The 22,914-nt window shown below is 36.3% G+C and overlaps 1 protein-coding gene across 2 annotated transcripts in view; it reads left to right on the plus strand.

The window, feature by feature from the left end:
* Positions 1-22,914, plus strand: part of FAR2 (fatty acyl-CoA reductase 2) — a 155,206-nt gene that overhangs the window by 12,913 nt on the left and 119,379 nt on the right. The window contains exon 2 of one of the 2 annotated variants that reach the window (XM_081311165.1): positions 21,182-21,518. The exons of the other annotated variant lie outside the window; for it this stretch is intronic. The gene's annotated coding sequence lies outside the window, so the exon portion shown is untranslated. The remainder of the gene's footprint in view (positions 1-21,181; positions 21,519-22,914) is intronic. 2 annotated transcript variants of the gene reach the window in all.

Genomic DNA, 22,914 nt, shown 5'->3' on the forward strand with positions numbered 1-22,914 from the left:
CCAAAGTAAGTGCAATTCAGTGGAGAAAATAGACAAATAAGTAGTCAACTATATAAACGTGATATGAACAAGGGCCACAGGTGGAGAAGATTTTCAACTTATCCCAGAGTGAGAGGAGAATTAGCAAGCACTTCCCAGAGTATGTAAGTCTGAGCTTTGCCCAATGAAGGGTAGTGGGGGTGAAGGACGTATGAGAGAGTGGTCTAGGGCATGGCTTCTAAAGCTAGTCTAGAGGATGTGCATTGTAGGTGAGTCACTTTAATTTCTCTTTGTCTTAGTTTGCTATTTGTAAAATGGGGTTTATGATAGTAAATACCATAGAAGTATTATATTGACTGGATTTTTTACTTAAAAAAAAGTGGTTGGTCCAGAGTAAAGTGTTCAATGAATTGAGCTATTGCCATATATGAGAGTTAGAGAATGACAATTGGTCCTGAAGTTCTTGAGAGAGCTATTATCTATGGTATTAATCCAATGAGAGAGGCCTTGTATAATTGAAGGAGAATATAGAGCAATGACCAGCACAGCTCTTGTGCTTTTGCTACCAGCTCACTCAGTCACTATATCTGCATGAGATAAACAACTACAGATCCTCCTTGACTCGCAATGGGGTTATGTCCCAATAAAATACTGTAAGACAAATATGCATTTAATACGCCTCACCTATGAACGTCGTAGCTTAGCAACACTGTGCACTGCAGAGTGTGGGTTGTTTACTCTTATGATAGAATGGCTGACTGGGAACTTTCACCATGAAAGCCCAATATTGTGTATGTATTGCTAGACCAGGAAAAGTTCAAAATTCAAAATCTGAAATATGGTTTCTACTGAATGCATATTACTTTCACACCACTGGAAAGTTGAAAAATCAGAGACCATTGGTACATTATATTGAAAGTTTCTTTTCTCAAGTACTTTGTTTCTACAGTTCCTGCTGAGAAAGATTTGATGAATATTATTTGGATTCTCATCATAGAGAAATAGAGAAGAAATCAAGGTCAATTTGGAGTTTTCCAGCTGAGTGACTGAATGAGCAGTGATATCATTTCAAAAGAAACAGGAAAGTCTGGCCATGCATGGTGGTACACATCTGTAATCCCAGCAGCTTGGGAGACTGAGGCAGGAGGATTGCTAGTTCAAGGCCAGCCTCAGAAATTTAGCTAGTCTCAAAACAATTTAGCAAGACCCTGTCTCATTCCTAAGTACATGTATGAAGACACGAAGGATGTGACTCTACTTTGTGTACAACCAGAGATATGAAAAACTGCTCTATGTGTGTAATATGAATTGTAATGCATTCTGTTGTCATATATAACAAATTAAAATTAAAAATAAATAAATAAAAATCACTGGCTGTCTTTGAGGAAAAAAAGAGGGGGGGCTGGGGATGTGACTCAGTGGTAGTAGCCCTGGGTTCCATCCCCAGTATTAAAAGAAAAAAAGAAAGAAAGAAAGAAAGAAAGAAAGAAAGAAAGAAAGAAAGAAAGAAAGAAAGAAAGAAAAAAGAATTAGGAGAGTCAAGAAGAGTGTGATAAGAGTAGACTGAGAATGATACAACACAGATTTTAATGTCATTTTAAGGTTTAAAGAAAAAATTTCGTTATTTCTGTCATTTTAATTCAGTGTGGTAGAGAGACAGATATTTCAGTAGTTAATAATAACAATAGAAACAGAAACCAAATTACCTGGCCCCAAATTTGCCTCTTACTAGCAAGTTGCATAAGTGTTCTGCATCCAATTTTTATCTATAACATGCAGACAAAAATGCAGGTTGAATCAGGCACAGTTACCATTTACAGGGAAAAATAGTTAAGTTTTGCAATTTCATATGGTCCAACCTAATAATAGACACTCTCAAATGGGGTTGTACTGAGAAATTAATGAGTAGGTGTAGGTGATTTTGCCAAACATTAAAGAGATCATTGATGTATGTCACCTGCTTAGGACAGTCATTGACACATAATATAGGGCCATGGAAGTGTTTCCCTCATTATTAAGGCCATTTGAATGTTTTAAAGTAAATTGTACCAAGTATAATTTGGGAGCGCAATTAGGAATTGCCTATTTAGGCCTCTTTCTCATTCTTCAGTTCAGGCAGGCATAAGGTCTTGATTAGGCAATTAGTTTATAAAGGTACAATCATGTACACTTTCATTGCTAGAACCCACTGCCATTTTGCTGGTTTCCAGTACCTTCATTTAGGTAGGCATCAATTTCTGCTCTAAGGGAAAATTTAACATCAAAATCCTGGGTTGAAGCTAGCTACTTCTCCTTTTGCTTTTTTCCTCCCCCATTTCCCCTCCCCCACTTAGCCAATGGCATTGGTGGGCCTGATTTCCGTGTTCCACATGGTGTGATATTGGCACTATACTGGCCATCCATTGTTATAAGATATGTAAGAGTCTTGAATAGAAACCCAGAAGAGAGGGAAACTGAGAGAAAGGTGAAAGGGACTTCAGCTCTAAGCCATGAGCTGGGGAGCGAGTCAAGGAGGATCTGTAGCATTTGAGGAACCATATTCTAGCTGCATGATCTTCAGCAGGTATTGGTGTGATGAAAATTCAATTGTGCATGAACTGAGATGTGGAAATATCTTAGAGAAGTAGTGAAAAAGAAAACTAAAAATATTCCTCTTCTGAGTCAGAGTTAAAAAGAGTACTTGCTGCAGTTCTTACAAAACTGTTTCCTGGCTCCTGCTCAGTGTCACACATATATTAACATTGATTCACATTGCTGGGTCAGGATATATGTCCTGGTTTGTGACTTGTCTTTTCACTTTTGTGTGTGTGTGTATGCTTTTTTTGAGAGACAGAAGTTCTTACTCTTAGTGTAGGTGATTTTTCCAAACATTAAAGAGATCATTTCCTAACTGCTTCACATCTTAAGTCATTAGTTTGTGAACATCTCCTAAGTTAAACTGTGGTTTCAAACTGAAGACTGCAATAATCCATTTCCCCTCATCGGTGTCACTCTAGTGACACATTTCACACAAAGGAAGGAAGTAGTTTAACAGTGAAACGTGGGATAACAGGTTATAGCTGATTAAAATCACCCTTACTACTTCGCAAATATTTGACAAATGAAATGTATTGTGTTAGGCATTTTACAAAAACTGTATCCCATGACTCCTGGAGATCATATGTTATACAGATGCAGAAACTGAGGCCCATGGAGTTTAAAGTAGTCACTAGGAAATCACTAACATTAAAATATAGTCCTATGAAAGCTTAACTCATTAAAATATAGTCCTATTAAAGCTTAACTTGGAAGGGACTTGCAACTCAAAACATCCTTTGAGAGGTAGCCTGAAGAATGTTTTTGTTATTAAAATACCCCCGTTTTGTTTGTATACAGTAGACATGATTGTATTAAAAGCAGCACCCATATTTCCTGAAAATCAATGATTCTACATTTGTTTTTAATGAAGGAATTTCTCAAAAACAGAATCATGGGTTTGTTTGTACTACTAAGAGACAGTTTGGAATATAATCTTACTAGTAAGTAAACATTGGGAGCCTTGAAGAAGAAATGAGCTCTGAGGTTAGAATCTCCTTGCAAAGTCAATACTTTTAAGTTTCCAGTGTTCTAATATTCTGATATGTGATGGTTAAGAAAAACTACAGAATCGAGTTGTCAGGTGTGCAAGCATCCTAGATGTTATATAGGAAAAACAGGAAGCAAATGAGCACCTGGTGGAAAGCGTTCTCATTATGTTTGGCACTTAGAAGACTTCAGTTTCTTCCTTCAGAATTGAAGTCTGACACTGGCTTTAACCAAATCACTAAAATGTCTCTATTCCCCAGTTTCTTCATCTGTGGTTAATAGAATGTATACTGTTTACCTCCCAGGGTTTTTGTGAAAACACACTGACTGCAATGTGCTTATGAAATGCTTTAAGAGCTGTTGATATTAAGTATAAGATGAGAGTTGCTGATGTTGACAGTAGGTGATACTGATAGCCCATAAGACTGATAAGGTCTTGTGAACATGTGCATGTGTGTGCATAGGCTTTAATGCCTAACTGTGTAAGTTTAGATATAATCATAATCATTTCCATTTAAATTATATTTTATCACCCCTTGTATAACTTTTATATATGAGTCCCAGAATAACCCTGAGAGGTGGGCTAGGTGTTGCTCTGCCTATCTTACCAACCTGTTCTGCTGTTACCTGTCACCTCCAGATCATTCCTTGATGTTTATCAAATATGTGTTTCACATAGGACCATTCCTTTCCAACTTCTGCAAGCAGCCTTAACTTCAAAGTCCATGTGGATGAGCATTCAGCGTTCTAGTGCCTTGACCTTGCATCTTTGTCAGCTTTCGTTTTGAACACTAAAGTACCCTATTTTTAGAAATCTACTTCTAAGTCCAGTCCTTGAGTTTCAACATTGCTCCCGACTGCCATATCTGAAATCTCTAAATCTGACAGTGACATTCTTTATTTTCATCCCTCTCTGTTTCTTTCTCCCCCTAATCCAGGTCAGCCAGACCTTCATTCATCTGACTCCCCAACCCTTTCTCTTTCTCTCTCCCCGCCATCAGTGGGTTCCTCATGATCCAAGTTCCTTTTCTCCTTTGCTGTGCAGCTTAGCTTAACTACCTTGCCAGCAGCCTGTACTCCCTACCCTCTTCCATCTGCTGTACCCCACTCCCAAATTCATGTTTTGCCAACAATCTATTTTCCCTGCTCCAGCCACACACAGATAGTCAAGTATTACTGGAGAAAACCAGGGAAATATTTGAATTAAACAGGGACATTGCAAATCCATCTTTATCCTCAACTGGACACTCTGCTACATTCAGTTTCTTTGCTGGTTTCTATATAGTTTTGTTTGTTTGATTGGTTTTGGAGGAGTTGTTACAAATACTTACTGCTTTCCAGAACCCATTCCTTTACTCATGCTCTTTAACAGACATCATGCAATCTTGCCTCATACACCACAGAGAATAGAGAAGTAAACATAGCTGTATCTCATGTTCTGATCCAATCTACAGCTCTATCTCCCTCCCACCCACCTTCACCTCTTGCCCTTCATTTTTAGAGGATGAAATGACCTTCCCCTGTTCAAGGCTGACCACTTCATCTTTTCTACAAATTATATTCACTTTGAACTTCCCCAGAACCTCAGTTCACTTATTTTTATTCTCCCTTCTTTTCTGCCAGTTCCTTTCAGATCATGGATATGTTCAAACATCTCATTTCACTAACAAATGAGCTCCCTATACACATTCTTATTTTGACATCCTTCTAGCCTCTATTATTACCACATCACCCGGTAGCACTCTTCTATGCTTTCATGTCTCCCAGAGGTAATTTACTGTTTTGATTAAGTCATCTGCCCACATTGTTGTTATATAAATACCACAATTGGAACACAGTTCTTAAGTTATTCTGACAATTGGGTGCTTTACTTAGTCACTTTCTTCTATGTTGACATATATTGACTTACACAGTAAGGAAGTTTGCTTTAAATGAATATGTGACCATAACTTGATACTTTGACCAAAGACTAGAGATATCAGAACACTGTTAAATCTTATGTGAGAAATAAGAACTTTAGGCATAGTGATGGGAATTATGAAAAGAATCCTTGTTATCAGCTATTAATATGAAATTCTTAGATGATGCATCACAAATAAAAAGTGTTGTCAAAATCAACATGCATGTTCTCACAGCTTCAATACTAATAATTTTCTTATGCAGGATTCACAGATGCCAGGGGAGGTCCTTCCTGTTCATTTTTTTCTGGCATGAAACCAGAGGCCAGTTGGCAGTTGCTGAACTTTGGTTCTTGCTCTGTAAAAGGAAAGAGTTCAATGAGATGAGCCCTTGCTTCTGTTGGCAGATATTACTGAGATTTATGGTACTGTGAAGATACTTGGGGGACTTTTACTGTTACCGTGTCAGTTTGCCCTGATGGTGTTCCTGGTCAACTTGTTTCTGAGGGTGGAGGGCAGTGTGTTTACAGATGGACCAGGCCTTTTGAGGTAGCAGACTTGGTGCATGTCTAAGCTGTCTTAGTGCATATCTTAGCTGTCTCCAAAGCTCCTTTCTAAAGAACAGGCTCAGGAAGAAACCAGAAGCAAGACATTCAATTGCAAATAATAGTAATTTAGTATTTGCCTTATTAAAATGCCAAAAATTGAAAAAAAAAGCAATGTACCAAAATTTAAAATCCAGGTGATGTCAGCTTATGAAACTTTGAAGTATGTAAATTTCAAATATTGTCCTCCTATGGTTTTATAATGCCTGTTATATAAGTTTTCAAAATTGCTGAACATAAAAGGTTTTTTTTAAAGCTCTTCATTATCAAATTTTAATTTTAAACCCACAAGATTGCTCTTTCTTCTGATGGGAGTTTTGAAGAAATGCATAGCAATCTTGGTTTAAAGGCATGGTTTAACTCCTAATAGATAAAAAATATTTGTTTTTCAATAATTGCAAAGACAATTATGTGTACTAAAGCAAGGTGTCCATTTGTTTTTCTTAGTTAATTTACTGAATCTGGTGTGTTTCACTGTCATTAGGGGCACCAGCCTGCCACTAAGCCCTGTGATAGCCAGTAATTGGAATTCCAACTGAGTTTGAGAACAGTGAAAACAGGTAATTTACCAGTGGCAGAGACAACATTTGGACATTTTTATTTAGTTTGCATTATTTTTTTTCAACCTAGAAAAGGAAAAAGAGGAGTGAAAAAACACTCATTTTCACTTAGAGAAAATAAAATTTAGATGAACCAGTTGAAAGGTCATTTAGAAGAAAATGAAATAGAAACTAGAGCTAAAACTTTCATGCTTATATTAACAATTGTCATGATATTTGAACAAAAGATCAAAATTATACAGTGCCTTACAACCAAGGCTGAGGAAATTATGCTGTGAATACATATAAACAAAACATAGACGTGTTACCCTTGACCAATATCTGTAATCATTTTGGCTGTGCTCCTGAGTGTTTGTGTCTGCCTCAGCTGCTGTGAGTTCGCTCAAGCTTTTAGCCATTACAATGTGGTGGAGAAATGGAGAGGGAGAGAGAGGGAGAGAGGTGTGCTTTATGTAAGTCATGCGGATACTTTTTCCCAGAAAAAATAATAGGTTTATCTGTGAAGAAGGCAGAAAATATTGATTAAATTAGAATTCTTTCATAAACCACCAGCACATTTCACTTAGCCATACTGACCTCTCATCTTCACCAACTGGGTTATGACTGAAGGATGCCCAGTGTTTGTCTCACAAAATGAAGCAATGATCAGTCTTATCTAGCACCAAAAAGACTTCTGAAGCGCAATCAATTCAAATAACCCAGGTTAAGAGCCTAAGGAAGTTTGTGAATGATGCAACAGTGAATGGAGCCAAATCTTTGAGAGATGATATTTTAATGCCTTAGGATCCAACACCCAAGCATTTAGACACTTGACCCAAATCTCAACAGTCTTGTTCCCATCTATACCAGCTGGACTGGACCCAGGGTAGTAAATGCAGGTGGAGACCTGCTACATAAATTTCAAATAATCTTACAGAGTAAGTAAAGGCTGGCTATAACTGAGGTTTTCATTTGAGATTTTTAAAAGAATGCTCTTTTCTGCTTCTGTTCCCATCTTTATTAGAACATTTTATTATACAAATACTTCTGTGGGAAAATGTGGACAGAAGAAGGATGTCACTGGGAACTCTGCCAGCATAATTTAACCATTCCAATGGCATTTTTCCAGCTAAAAATTGGGATATAACCAATTTTCTTGTGACTGATATAAGAAAGGCTATTCTAGAGTTTTTGTATTACAGATACAACAGTAACAAGATATTTTCAAATGATAAAAAAATGTGAATTTATTTTAAATGACATCACTCTAACACAGTAACTGGATTAAAGTCTAAAATATTCAGCAACTGTACATTCTTTCCAGAAGACAGGTTGCCATTGTGAACAACTATGCAGAAAGAAATAAGGAAAATATTTCATTTATCTGATGTGAAAGATTTCTATGACAATATAGAAACAGTGGATAACCTATATCTTGCCTCTCAAATTTCAGATGCAATCCATGGTGTCTACTATGAGACATGTGCTTATGGTCTGCTGCATGCAAACTGACAGTTTTCATCTGATGGTTTAAAATTAATGGCCCTCAGAAATAGTGGTCTAAAATGGATGTAGGTCTGTTTTAACAATTATAATAATAAAGTAATTATAACAAAGAATTACCAATAAAATATATTCCTAATATTGCCCCTCTTCTGTGTTCTTAAAATTTACATGAAATGATATTTTTAAAGTATAAAAAATGTTTTTCTTAGGGAAATAAAAAGCGCACAGCTTTTCTAGTGTGGAGAGGTCAGGCTCCTTGATATTGTTTTTTAAGAGTCTAGGAAAACTGGAGAAACCCTGTGCTAGGGCTTTATTGATAAGATCGCTTTCTTTACTGACAAAATATGGTTTGACTTGCCTGTTTATTGAATTTGCAGACACTAATTCATGAAGTGAACTTACTAGCACTGCGGTAAAAAGGTTACACAGAAAGGGTGATCTAAACAGGAGGCATGCATTTTCTCCATTTTGGACGCTAAATGTCTGAGATCACGATGTTGGTAAAGTTGGTTCCTCTTGAGGGTTCTGGGGAAGGATCTGTTCTAGGTCTCTCTTTTTTGGCTTGTAAATGGCTGTCTTCTCTCTGTGTCTTCACACCATCTTCCTTCCTTATGTGTCTGTGACCAAGTTTCCTTTTCTTATAAGGACACCAGTCAGATCTGATTAGAGCCTGCTTTTAGAGACTTCATTTAAATGTAATACTAGGTAAAGATCCTGTCTCCAAATATTGTCACCTTCTGAGGTTCTGAAGGTTAGGACTTCCACATATGAATGGGGTAGAGTCAGTGGAGACGGGGGAGCTGGGGACACAATGCAGCCCATAGCAACTCATATGTGCATTTTCTTTAATCCTCTCAATGAAGCATCAAGCCAGGCATGATTCCCACATACAGAAGACAGAACACAAGTGCAGAGATGATTCATACTTTTCTAAGCTGGCATTCATACCCAAGTCTATCAGAGTAAGACTTTCTTTTACTTCTTTTTTTCCTCATATTTTTTATTAGTGCATTATAATTGTACATAATAGTGGGATTTGTTGTTACATATTTTTTAATACTTATCTTTTAGTTGTAGGTGGTGCTGAGGATAGAACCCAGTTCTTCACGAGTGCTAGGTGAGCACTCTATCACCGAGCCAGGACCCCAGCCCTATTGTTACATATTTGTATTTGCACAAAATATAACAATATACTTTGGACAATATCATTTTCTCTTTTCCTCACCTGGTTCCTTTCCTCTATTCTAATCTCCCTTAAATTTTCATGATGTTCTTACTTTTCATTTCCTTTTCCCTTTCTAGCTTTACATATGAGAGAAAACATGACCCTTGACTTTCTGAGTTTATCTTATTTCATTCAACATAATATTCTCAAGTTTTGTCCATTTTCTTTCAAATTATATAATTTTATTCTTCTTTATGACTAAATAAAATTCCATTGTATATATAATGTCACATTTCCTTTATCCATTCTTCTGTTGATGGACACTTAGACTGGTTCCATTGTTTGGCTATTGTGAATTGTGCTGCTGTAAACATGGATGTGAATGTATAGCCATAATATGCTCACTTTAATTCTTTAAGATAAATACTGAAAAGTGGGATAGCTGGGTCATATGGTGGTTCCATGCCTAGTCTTTTCAGAAACCTTCATACTGATTTCCATAGTGGCTGTACTAATTTATAATCCCACTAACATTATAAAAAGTGTTCCATTTTCTCCACATTCTCTGCAGAGTAAGACTCTTGATAACCTTCCACAACACCAAAGTGACACCTGTCTACTCAGATCCTCATCTGGCAATCCATGGCTGTTCTAGCTTATAGGATCTAATTTTAGTGACATTTTTCTTATTACTAGTGGAAAACTGAGACCCATAGAGAACCAAGCTAAGGCTGACCCCATCTGTCTCTTCTACTTCAGTCACCCAGTGTCTGAATCACTCACTCAGTGTGCAACAGGAACCATTGTTGACAGGAGGGACAGGTCATTTTCCATATATGATTTAAAACTCCACTATGACTGCTACCAGGAAAAAAAGAGTGGCTGATGGGAAGAAAATCATGCCTTCCAAAGTAGGTGGGCTAAGGAGTATTACTACTTAAGATTTTGGTGTTTATCTCATATTGAAATGGAAAATTCTCTTGAGGAGCAACTTAGAGGCAATTAAGTAGTTACCAGGTCAATCAAGAAAGCTGAAATCAGCTAGCTTCAGAAGAGCCAAACTCAACAAAACTTTTTTCAAAGGGTCATATTACCAACAGTAGATGTGCCAGGTATAGCAACAAAAGGCAAAGTCACTATTGGTGAAATAATAGGAGAATGGTTACACAAAGCTATAGATCAAAACAAAAACAAAATAAAAAATAAATCACTTCTCAATACAGGAAATGTGACTCATTATACCCTCAGTATTCTGCAGAGCAATGACTAACTGATTGATTGTCTTAAGAAGGCTTTTCTGTGATAGATCCACCAACTTTAGGGTAGGTCATAAAGACACTCAAGGATGTTCAGATCCCTCTGGAGTTCTTTGCTTCTTTTAAGATGAGTTTTCAGTGCCCTTTAATGCTCAGAGTCTGGTCTTCCAAACTGCCCTTTCCCAACGAAGCCCTCCACACCACATCCTTGATGTTAAGGAGTTTTCCCATCTAAATTTATCTAATTACAATTCTACTCATCTCTTAAAACAGTTGGAGAGGCTCTGTAGCCTTCTGATACGTGACCCTTCCCAGACTTTTGTAATAGTATTTTCAGGCACCAGAATAACTTCTTGAGATACTTGGTCTGAATTACATATATTATTTAATGAGTCTGTCTATCCATCCATCCATCCATCTATCCATTAACCGTTAAATCACTTGTGACCTCTATTTATACTCACAAAATACAAAGGGCTATAAACCTCTGAATTTTCTGAGACAGCATTTGGTTTTCTCTTTTATTAATTCTGTGTACAGGAAGAGGATCGGTTTGTAGTTTATCTTCTTTCTCCATGTTTGGTGTAGAAGAAAGAAGAAAGCTCCTTCTTTTATCTTTCCCTAATGTATCTATTTTTCATAATCAGAACCTTAAATCTTCATTAATTGTTATGGGCTTATCTACAAAATGTAGAATTGTATACCACTTGACTCAATAACGACTATTTATCATATTGTTTGCAATTTTTTAAATAAAACAATTGATAAAGAGAGAGAGAGAGAGAGAGAGAGAGAGAGAGAGAGAGAGAGAGAATAGTTTTCCTGAAGTTCAAAACATGTACAAAACTCACCCACTAAAGACAGAAAGTTCTACAGTTAATATGATAAAATTTGATTTGAAATGTACCTATAGTGTTTTGGAATGTAACATACTTTCATATTTCTCCATAAACTAAAATGAAAAGGTAGGCTTTTCCCCTAGAACATTCTCCACCTATTGACTTTGGTTGTCAATAGCACTCTAACTTTTCTGTTATCATTTGTTTAAGCAGGCAAATATAATGGCCGCATGTCATTGTGAATGTACTAAATGCCACTGAATTAGTTGTACAATTTAAAATGGATATTTTAATACATGAATTTTACCTCAATAAAAATAGCAAAACAGATGTCCAAAACCTCTGAGAGGCCAATCTTTCTCCTCCATAAAGGATCTTACGTAACTCCACCAGGATCAGTATCTACCCATGTCTCAGAAATCAATTGAATCTCCAGTTTTGGTAGAGATTAAGTCAAACTCTAAATAAAGAAACTGTAAACAAGTTATTGCTGGATTCTTAGATATCACTCAGAGGCCAAGAAGCACACTTCATTCAAATTATTTGTTTCTACTGTGATCAGTTATATGAGCTGGCTCTGGGTCCATTGTAAAATTTAATCCATCATTGTTCTTGAAGTTTCCTAGAGAGGAAGTTTTATTCACTTTTGGTGGCATTTTCTATTATCTTGCTCTGACCTGCAGTTTGTGATGCTTAGTTAAATATTCCCACCAGCTTTTAAAATCCACTCCTCTTAGGTTAAATTCCCAGCAGAAACAAGTAATGAGTAATCTGAATCTAGCAGATACCACTACAAAATTTTCAATATTGTCATTGATCTTCATCCTCCAAGTTTCAGAAGCTTTTCCTCAAAGATGTTTTTAAACAAATTTTATTATTTACTTGTTCAATATTTCCATTTTTACATCATTTAATAGGCTTCCTAACTTGACTCAGCTGTTATGCAGACACACACTGGAAAAATTATTTTCTTCTTCCAGCATGCTATCCTTCTGTTCTACAAACACATAATAATTCCATCAAATACCTCTGGGGTAATGAATTAAGATGGACTTTCACACTCACACCTCTTTGTTCTTTGTCAGCCTTGTGATTTTTTAATTATAATAATGATATTAATATTTGCTATTTCACTATACTCTGCATTAAGGATCAGTTTGAATTCTAAATCTGCCTATAAAGTGGCTGTTGTCTCTCTGAAGCATCCTTAATTCTGTGTGTTTATTTTTATTAAAATCTATTTCATACACTTCATTCCAACTCTCCCAATTCTTTTGAATTCTGATGCTATTTCCAAAGCATCTCATCTATCTACCTAAGTCCTACCTGAAGCCTAAGTCCTAAACTATCCTCAAATATTTTATTCAGATGAAAATAAATGTGTTGCTCTCTATGCATGACAGCAAGCAGGTGAGGACACTTGAGGTGGCTTGCAAGTCACAGGCCCAGTCACAGGTTTTAGCTTGGCAAGGAGACCCAGTGAGATCCATAAGTACAGAGGGTAAAACTCAAGGTCTCATGAGTACAAAGGATTCTACTACTCCAACTCCTCACTACCTGGGAGGGGAAATTCTGAGGCTGGTGTACTAACTAGTTTGTGGGGACTACCCCAACAAAGTGCCACACTGGGTGTTCTAAACAACATAAATTCATATTATCACAGTTCAGGGGATAAAAACCCAAGATCAAGGTGTCAGCAGACTTTGTTTCTCCTGAGGTCTCTCTCCTTGGCCTTCCTACTGCATTCTCGAATGGTCTTTCCTCTGTGTACATATCCCTGGTGTCTAAATTTCCTCCTTATAAGGATCTGAGCCAGGTCAGATTAAGATCTACCCTAAAGACCTCATTTTAACTTAATTACCTCCTCTAAGGTCTTGTCTCCAAATGCAGTCACATCTGAGATACTGAGGTCTAGAGATTCCACATAAATCTGGTGGTGTATAAGTGGTGGTAACACAATTCAGTCCACAACACATGGGTTCTACACCATCTCCAGTGCTTCCCTGAGAGATTGAGGCCCAGTGCACACAGTGGTGACCGGCTTAACATCATGCACCTTACTGTAAGCTTTCTCTTCCCTGTACCGCATCCCCACTCTCCTTTATATGTTCTCTGCACCTCCCCAAATATCCACTGAAACTCTTTTCTCAGGTCAACTTCTGTGGGAATTCAAGTTGGCACCAATGCAAGGGAAAACATATCCACTGCTAGGCAAGGACACAAAACCCATCAGCCGAGGCATCAGGTAACCCAAATTCAAGTTATGTGTTTGAATTCTGGCCCTTCCATCATCAGGTTGCCAACATCGTTGAACCTCAGTTTTTCCTCTTAGTTAGAATGTACATGATAATGTTCGCTTCATAGAGTTCTTTCAATTTCTAAACTAAAAAGTGTCCATCATCCAGTTATTTTAAATGTAATTATGACCCCCTAGTAAGACATAATTCTCAACTCTTAATGGATCCTATTTAATTTGAATAATCAAATTTAAATCTATGAAATTTTTATATTTATGATTAAGCATATGGTTGAATCTCAAATGATATATCCCACCACCATAGCCCATGCAGAAAATATTAAATAACACCAGATTCTAAACTAATCCAGAAAGCAATCCTTTCCACTGGATCCCTTCACTTCAGTGGTATCTACTGTCCATCTGTTGTCCAAGAGAATGTTTAAGAAACTGTTCTTGCCATCAGAGCTCATGATCCCGCTTTTAGTACAAATTAATAAACTAAGAAGCAGCAAGTGTCCAGTACCAGAAAGACATATTTCATACAAACTTAGAACATTATTCAGAGTAAACACTCAGAATGATTTTGTAGTTCAGACCTCAAGTAGGCTGTCAGACATTGAGTAAACATGTCAATAAAAAGTCATTTTCATCAATGAGAAAACAAAGGGGATCATAAAAATCCCATTGTAGAACTATAAAAATTCAGCACTTCTAGAAAGGACCTCTGTTATCTCCTAGTTCATTGTTTTTTATTAATATGAAATAAGATTGCTCCAGATATTGGATCCCAGGAGCATTTGGAAATACAATAATGGTGTGTCTTGGTTGTCATGACTAGAGGTAGGGAACTGTAGGAACTAGAAATTCTAAACATACTGCAATGCAGAAACATACCAGCCCAACAAAGATATCCTGCCCCTGTACTACCTGCCAACTCTCAGCCTTCCCACCCCCATTACATAAGAGAAACTGATGCATGTGTTGGATAAGAGATGTTCCATTGAGTATAGCATCAGTCTGTATTTCAGACTGTGCTATCAAACAAGAATAGCATGTGAATCACAAACACAAGCTATGTATAAAATTAAAATTTGCTAACAGCCACAGTCAAATATTTTATAAACCAAAATGTATATAATATTTCCATATATAGAGATATTATGTATCTTCCAAATGTTGTCATTTCAATATATAACCCATATCAAATTATTAATGGAATATTTTATAAAGTCTTTTTGGTGCTGAGTTTTTGAAATCTGGTATGTATTCACACTTAACAGCACATTTCAATTCACACTGGCCACAGTTCAAGTGCTTAATACCCACATGTCCTCTACATTGCTGCTGCAGGAGAACCAGTCTATCTTTCTTACAGAGTCATGTAATAAGCAGCAAGTTGGGTGAAAGACTCCAGTTGACTCCATCTACTATTCCTGTCACCATGTTACAAACAGAAGTGAGATTAGTCAGACTATTTTGCAAAAGACCAAAGTCATGTGATTATCATTTTGTATCTTCTGGTCTTCTAAGTAGTTGAAAATTGATTTCTAGATGAGTCATTTGAGTATTTTTTAGGTATGAAACTAAATTGACCATTTTATAATTTCAAGCTTGCCTTTTTTTTCTGAAAAGTGTGTAATCTCTTTGCCATTTGCCATAATTACTTTCATTATTCAAACAGAATTGTACCTCAACACAGTTTCTAGCCTTTTTTTGGTCAGAATCATATATGTGTGTGTGTGTGTGTGTGTGTGTGTGTGTGTGTGTGTGAGAATCTTATATGGTTTAGTACTTTAGTACTTAAGGCTCTGTTTTTTATTGTTGTATTTGCCTAATTTTTTTTTGCTGAAACTTCCATACATATTCCCATATACCTCCAGGTAATAAAAGTATTTATATCTTATCCATTCTGTTTTGCAAGTTCAATTTTATGTATTACTGAGCACCTTCAGGCATTTTTTAGGCTGTATTGAATATAACTATTTTGCCCATTTCATTTCTCTAGAGCTAGGTTTTTAAGTGGTAATATTTTACTTGGGGTATTATATACTTATTTTTCATTTGATTCTTATTTTACTTTAAATTAAGATATATATCCTTGAGGTTAAATATGTGTGTATTGAACCTATACTTCAGTGACTTTAATTATGAAAATGAGGAAATCATGTCATCTTGTCTCAAAATTTTTGAAGAAATGATTTATTGATAATTTAGCTGGGATTTGAAACATTCTGCCCTGAAAGCCGAATGAAATAGTTTTTTTCTAGTTTGTCTATGTTTCTGCTGATGTTGTGTTCTAGTTTTCTATGTTTCTTCCTAACCAAAATGGAGAGTTGTGGACAACGAGGCTGTATGTCTGCTATTGTCTAAGCTTTCTGACTGAATTTTCTGTAAAGATCTAGATTGCAAATATTTTAGGTTTTGCCAACCCAGTGGCCTCTGTCACCACTATTCAACTCTGCCTGTCATTGTAACATGAAAACGGCAAGACAGTATGTAAATTAATGAGCCTGGCAGTGTTTCAATCAAACTTCACTTATAAAATCAGGCTGTCTGCTGGATTTGGCCCATGGGCTGCAGTTTATCAGCCCTTGTCCTAAATATTCCAGAATCACTCTCTTTACTTTGACGGTATCAATTAGCCACTCCATCTCCCATCATGATTCTGGCATAATGTTGAGTTGTTATACTCACTTTTGAATACAAAGAAGAAAAATTCAGGGACTAATGATTCCTGTCTGATTATGAAACTACATTTATTAACCTTCTAGTTCTCCTGCGACATTCATTATGCAAATCATGCATACCTCTGCTTTTTATTTATTTAATAAATAAAATAAATATTCATTTCCTTTTTTATTGGCACAGGGATTGAACTCAGGGGCACTCCACCACTGAGCCACATCCTGAGCCCTATTTTGTATTTTAATTAGAGACAGGGTCTCACTGAGTTGCTTAGCATCTCGCTTTTTGCTGAGAGGCTAGCTTTGAACTCTCGATCCACCCCCTCAGCCTCCCAAGCCACTGGGATTACAGGCTTGCGCCACTGGGCCCTGCGATTATACCTCTGCTTTTAAAACAAAGTGTATCCAATGTTTATATTGTTGTTTTATTTTAGTAGTTTCTGTAAAATCTCACCCTCAACTTTGAGTCCATAGCTTCTGGCTGTCAGCCCTTAATTTGTATCTATTTCCCATATGTGTTCATTTGCTGAGTAGTAAACATTCTCATACTTTTCAGCTTTCACGATAGTGTAAAAACAGCCTTCCAATTCACCATTTCTTCATGAAAATATAAGCATGCTTTTATAATGCTATGAGCAAAAAAATGGATAATTGCAAGATTGCATATGGGTGAAGCTATCACCATTGAAACAGTGAAGAGCTTTCTGTGGCAGAAGTTAAATAGGATTTTTTAGAAATGTACCAAACCTAAATACAATGTAATAACCAAAACTTGAATGACAGAAGAGTCAAGAGCTACTGCAGGAATGCTTCCTCTGGTTGTGGATACTCTGTGGATGGTAACTGTTGAAGTGTGAAGTAGCCAAGTTATAATTGCTATGGGAACTGTAACGAAACTCAACCTTTGATACCTTTACATGTTCCAAGGTAACACCGCATTAACAGGCTATTGGGTTTACCTGGTACATTTACCTAAGCAGCTTTGTTTTAGGCTTTCAAGGACAATAACCTGAACTAAAGATTGTTGGAAAGGAGAAAGCAGAAAACTTGTTCCTTTCAGAATCTTATCTACTCCTAACATCAGAGTTTATTTTCATGGAATTCCCTTCTAACAGTACTTTTCAAGGTTAAGTAATAAATTCTCATATAGTGACTACTGCTCCTTTAAAGTAAATAGTGGACTCCTTATTTATCAGAAAGTCAGTTGCCTGACTATTTGTGTTGATTTATTCCAGCTTTGGCTAGGGCCCCCAAGCAAATGGATTTCCCATGGCTTAAAGAAAGCAAAAGAAGAGAAATAGTAATGGCCCAGGGAGTAGCCATGTGTGGGAAATCACCATCATTAATTCTCTTACCTTCTCCATTACCTCAGATTAAAAAATTTAAAAAGAATGCACCAAAGTGAATAATTTTCTTCGTTATTTTGTTAATGTACCTCCACAGATTAAAGTGTTCTTTTTGATTAAATTATTCTTTTGGATTATGCAAACTTGATATCCTGAGTAAAAATGAACTATCAGGCACAGAAAGCCCCTACAAGCCTTTGAGGGACTCAAGGAGACTAACTTGGAAAGAAAAGGATTAACATTCATTAAACTCCAGCTGTGCTGGGAACCATCAGGGATGCCTGATGCAATCTCCTTTTATCTTCAGGGGTCTTCTTGCTACAGGTGACAGTAACCAACTCTTCCCAAGTCACACAGAAACTGGCAAACACAGTATTTGAATCTATTTTTGGATTAATCTGAACTTCAGCATTCTTTAAGCAACATCTGTATATTTTCATAGTTTTAGTTAAGCAAATAATATTTGTTGTATGTTTATCAAATAGCTCAAAGAAGCCATGAAATATTTCATTTGTACACAACAGCAACTAGTATGCCCAAATATTTTGTAAGGGATGAGGTCTGTGATTTGAGCATTAGCTTTTATAACAGTTAATAAAGCGTAACATTCTGGTCAGTATATATTAAAAGGAAAGAGGAAATAGAAAGCAAGAGAAAGTCAAACAAATGCCCTTGTTCCTTCAGTGACACTATTTTTGTACTTACATACAAATATGTTAGTTATATTCTACATTGTAATATCGAGAGATATTCTGTATGTGAGAACATAGATTCTGACATCTCTCTGAGGTAGACAGTAAAGCCTCACTAGACCTTGAATCTGCTGGCAACTTGTTCTTGAACTTCTGAGTCTCTAGGACTGTTAAGTGTTAAATTTATGTCGCTTGTAAATTTTTAAAAAGAGATTTCTTCTTACTTTGTTAACAATTTAATAGGTGTGTAGTGGTAACACTGCCTTTTGAACAGTATAGTTTCTCAATGGACAATGTAATGGAGCCAGGTAATTCTAGGTTGTAATACAAGAGAATGCTCTACTAATAGTCCATTGTGAGGGTTACCAAATTCCAAACTTCAACTTCTCAGGTTCTGAAATTCAGTATTGGCATTGCTTTGACATTGATTAGATTCAATGGAATGGATTTCTGGAAGAAAAACTCATGGGGAGGGGGAATCTTATTTTTAAACTAGAATCCCAGTTTGTTAAGGGCCCCTCATTCTAGTATCATTTTGATTGGGTCTTGTGGCTAGTCTGTAGAGTTGGAGCAGACCTTCAAATCCAGAATTTGATTTGGATTTCCATACAAAGGGTGCCATGGCATACCAAGAGGGTTAACAGCTTGTTACTCCCATGCTAAATCTTTCTCTGCAAGTGAGACAGGCCTCTCAAACTGATCTGAGATGCCATGGCAGAGCTGCAAAAGGAGTAAAGGAAAGGGACCTGGGTCTCTTTTATGGTGGTCAGAGACAAGGCTGGGGTGAAGGTTGCAGTACATGATTCAAACTTACGTCTGGTAACAGAGAGAGCACCTGGCATTTTTATAAGCCTGCCCTGATATAGGGAAGAAGAGGAAGAGAAAGGGGTGAGGCTTAAAAGGTATCTGCAACAACAACAACAACAACAACAGCAAAAAAAAAAAAAAAACTCAAACACTCTATTACACTGAGTCTTCAAATTTGTAAAAAAAAAAAAAAAGATTATTTAGTTTACAGAGGATTGAAATGAAGTTCAGTGAACACTATTGAAATGATTCAACAAGGTATATTACGGTCCAAGTGGAATCTCTTTCACGGAATCATGTATGTTCCCCAGGCTTCCAGAATGTCAGGATTTTGTATCACTCCTTTTAATCCCTCTTAGGGAAAAATAATAATATTATTATATTAAATTTCTAGTTCTTGACTTCTGTTCATGAGACTTTCCTTCTTCAAAAATATTCTTCGACATTAGAGATGTCAGTGTGTCCTCTCTCCTAGTCCTTCTTGAACTTTAGTCTGGGAATCAACACAACTTTTTTAGGTGATTTCTTTGGTTAGCCAAGACCATCCTTTTCAGATATAATTAGACTATCTGGATGGATAGTGCTCTAATGAAACTGATCTCACCACCATCTACAACCACTTCAAATTTTTACTGACTAAATGATGGTGAATCTTCCTTGTATTACATGTGAAGTCTCATCCTGCATATTGTAGGGCTCTGATCCTATTCTCTCATATTGTCTTTTAAAAAGAAAATAATGAGTATATTGTGGAATATAGGTAACAGCAGATAACCTTTGCATAAACAACTATTTGATACACGAAGAATAAAGTAGCAAGGCTGAATCAATTCAGAATGACTGTGACCAACTGTTCTGTATTTCTGCTGGGGAGAGAAAAAAAAAAGAATATACTCAAAGAGAAACAGAAAAGATTTAGAATCCACTTGAAAAGCATCAGCAAAAAAGCAAGGAAGATCTAGAGAAAAAACTCTTCTTCAAAGGTGTCTTTTAAACTGTTTATTTTAAAATCTTATAAGTAGAAGAACAAAGTGATTCTGTGATTCCAATAGTCTAGGAAAGTGGTTCTTAATCTATTTAGAGACATCGAGTTATATGAGAATAAATGAAAATCCTTGGTGGAGAGAAAATTCACATGAAGCAATACTTTCATTTGACCTAAAAATATGCATTAGGCTTTTCAATACTAAATTTAGGCTGGTAGGCAGATGAAAGTTATTCCAGAGGACAGGATTTTTTTCATAGGCTCAATACTAACTAGAGGTGGTACTTTTTACTGACTAGCTATGCTCATTTAGAGTTTCCAAGTTGTCTATAATCTGTCTCTATATTTTATTGCTCAACAAATGCTCCATCTTTTTAAATGAAATAGTAGATCTATAGCCATATTTCTAGGTGAATATTGAGAATAAAAAGACCTCTTAAGCAAGGTTTTCAAAGCTCAGATACGCAAATAACTATAACAGCCTTCAACGGAGCATTTTCCCATTTGTCAGGCACAGTACAAAGCCCAAACTAACTTAGTCTTCCAACAATTTTAAGATATGGGTATTTATCCCAGTTCATTGACGAATAAACTGAGACTTAGAAAGGTTAAATAATTTGCCTTAGTAATTAGTAAGCACCTTCTGACACAACTAGAGGAAGATAATTGAAGTAAAACATGGACTCAGTAAATGTTTACAAACTAAACTTTAAAAAAAACTAAATTCTTAACTGTCTAGGTTAAAAATACAAAATGCAGTTTCTGGACTTAGTTTAATTTATACTCCAAATCAATGATATGCAAAGTTGACTATTCCCAAAACTCTGGGTGATGACTTAAGAAACGAAATATCTCATCATAAGCTCTGTTGATCATGGCAACCAAACGAGCAGACACACCTTAAATATTTGATCTTAAAAATAAAGAAAAATATCAGATGTAATTCAATAAAACTTTTGTGAACCAAAGACTCAGCTGCCTGGTTTGTACGTATAGAAAATGATCAACATAACTTAAAAGATGGCATTAAATGTGCAACAGTCCCCCCTTATCTTCTTTCACTTTCTGTTGTTTCAGTTACCTGTTTGCCAACTGAAGTGTGGAAAATATTAGGTGGAAAATTCCAGAAATAAATCACTCATAAAATTTAAATTCCATGCCATTCTGATTAGCATGAACTCTTGCGCTGTCCCACCTGGGAAGCAGGTCATCCCTTCATCCAGCATATCCACGCTGCGTGCACTGCCCATCCATTTTTGAGGTGGCTTCCACAGCTATCAGATCAACTATTACAGTGCTTTGTTCAAGCAACTCGTGTACGGTAGCCTAATGCTGTGTCACATGCCTGTGTCACCTCGCTTCATCTCATCACATAGGTACTGCCTCACCTCACACCTTCATAAGAAGAAAAAGGGTGAGTACAATATATTGAGAGAAACCCCAAATTCATGTAACTTTTATTACAGTATAACAGTTCCATTTTATTATTCCTTATTACTAATCTCTTAATATGCCTAATTTTTAATTTTATCTTTATCATAGGTGTATGTATATATAAGAAAAATCATAATTTACATAGGTTTGGTATTGTCCACGGTTTCAGGCATGCACTGAGGGACTACTCTATTTCAAATAGATGTGACATTACTATCTCTCTATTTATAGTTGTAAACAGCTGTGACTTTCAAAATGACAAACTTTTAAAGAGAAAAAAATAACAAAAGAGAAAAATATGCTTGAAGAATTTCTTTTTATGCTTGCTATTTTGAAATAGTTCTGTGTAAAGGCAATATATTTATATTATCTCCATTATTCTCTGCATTTAAATGGCACCCCTTTTCTTTAATGTTTATCACTAATACCCAGAGCTTTGCCATAGATAAAAAAGGCCATAGATAATTTGCCATAGATAAAAAGTATTAATGTTCTGAAGTATTATTTCTATTTTTGTAGATTTTTAAATAAAAATGGAGGCATAAAATTTTAGATCTCTCTGAAATAATGATATAATCAACTCTACCTTTCTACCTACAAAGGAGGAGAAAGAGGGATTTTTTGGACTTTAAAGTACTTTCTGCATCACAGCCACTATTTCTTTCCTATCCCACCTGCTGACAGTTTCACCTTTCATGATCACTCAGAGGCATTTGAAGTTTGTTAATTTTCTCCCTTTTTCTTCTCTTTGACCTACGAATTCTTCCATGTACTTGTCAAATGTTTATTACGAATGAGTGCCAGGTATGAGGCAGATGGTAGAGATACAAAGATAAAATCATATTCCTGTTCTCAAGGTGAAGTCTGCAAGAGAAGACAGATTTGGGAACTATTGCATTGTCTCTGGCAGATGCCCTGTAAGGTAAAGGCCGTCAACCCAATCTATGTGGTTGAATTGGGGCTTTTAAGGAAGCCAAAGGTAATATGCATCACCAAAGCACAGACATATGCTAGGAGAAGTGGTAAAGTTGCAAATGGAAAAGCACACAGCGGGCTGGGGATGTGGCTCAAGCGGTAGCGCGCTCGCCTGGCATGCGTGCGGCCCTGGTTCAATCCTCAGCACCACATACAAACGAAGATGTTGTGTCCGCCAAATACTAAAAAATAAATATTAAAATTCTCTCTCTATCTCTCTCTCTCACTCTCTCTTTGAAAAAAAAAAGCACACAGGGACTAACTCACATAGGCCATATTAAATGCCATGATTAGGAGTACAAACTTTATCTTAAATCACATTAAGAAGATATACAAATGGAAGAAACTTTAGCAGGAGACTGGCATAATAACACACACATTTTAGAAAGACTCCTCTGGCC

This window comes from Spermophilus citellus (assembly GCF_964194105.1).
Source record: "Spermophilus citellus genome assembly, chromosome: 10".
Taxonomy (NCBI): domain Eukaryota; kingdom Metazoa; phylum Chordata; class Mammalia; order Rodentia; family Sciuridae; genus Spermophilus; species Spermophilus citellus.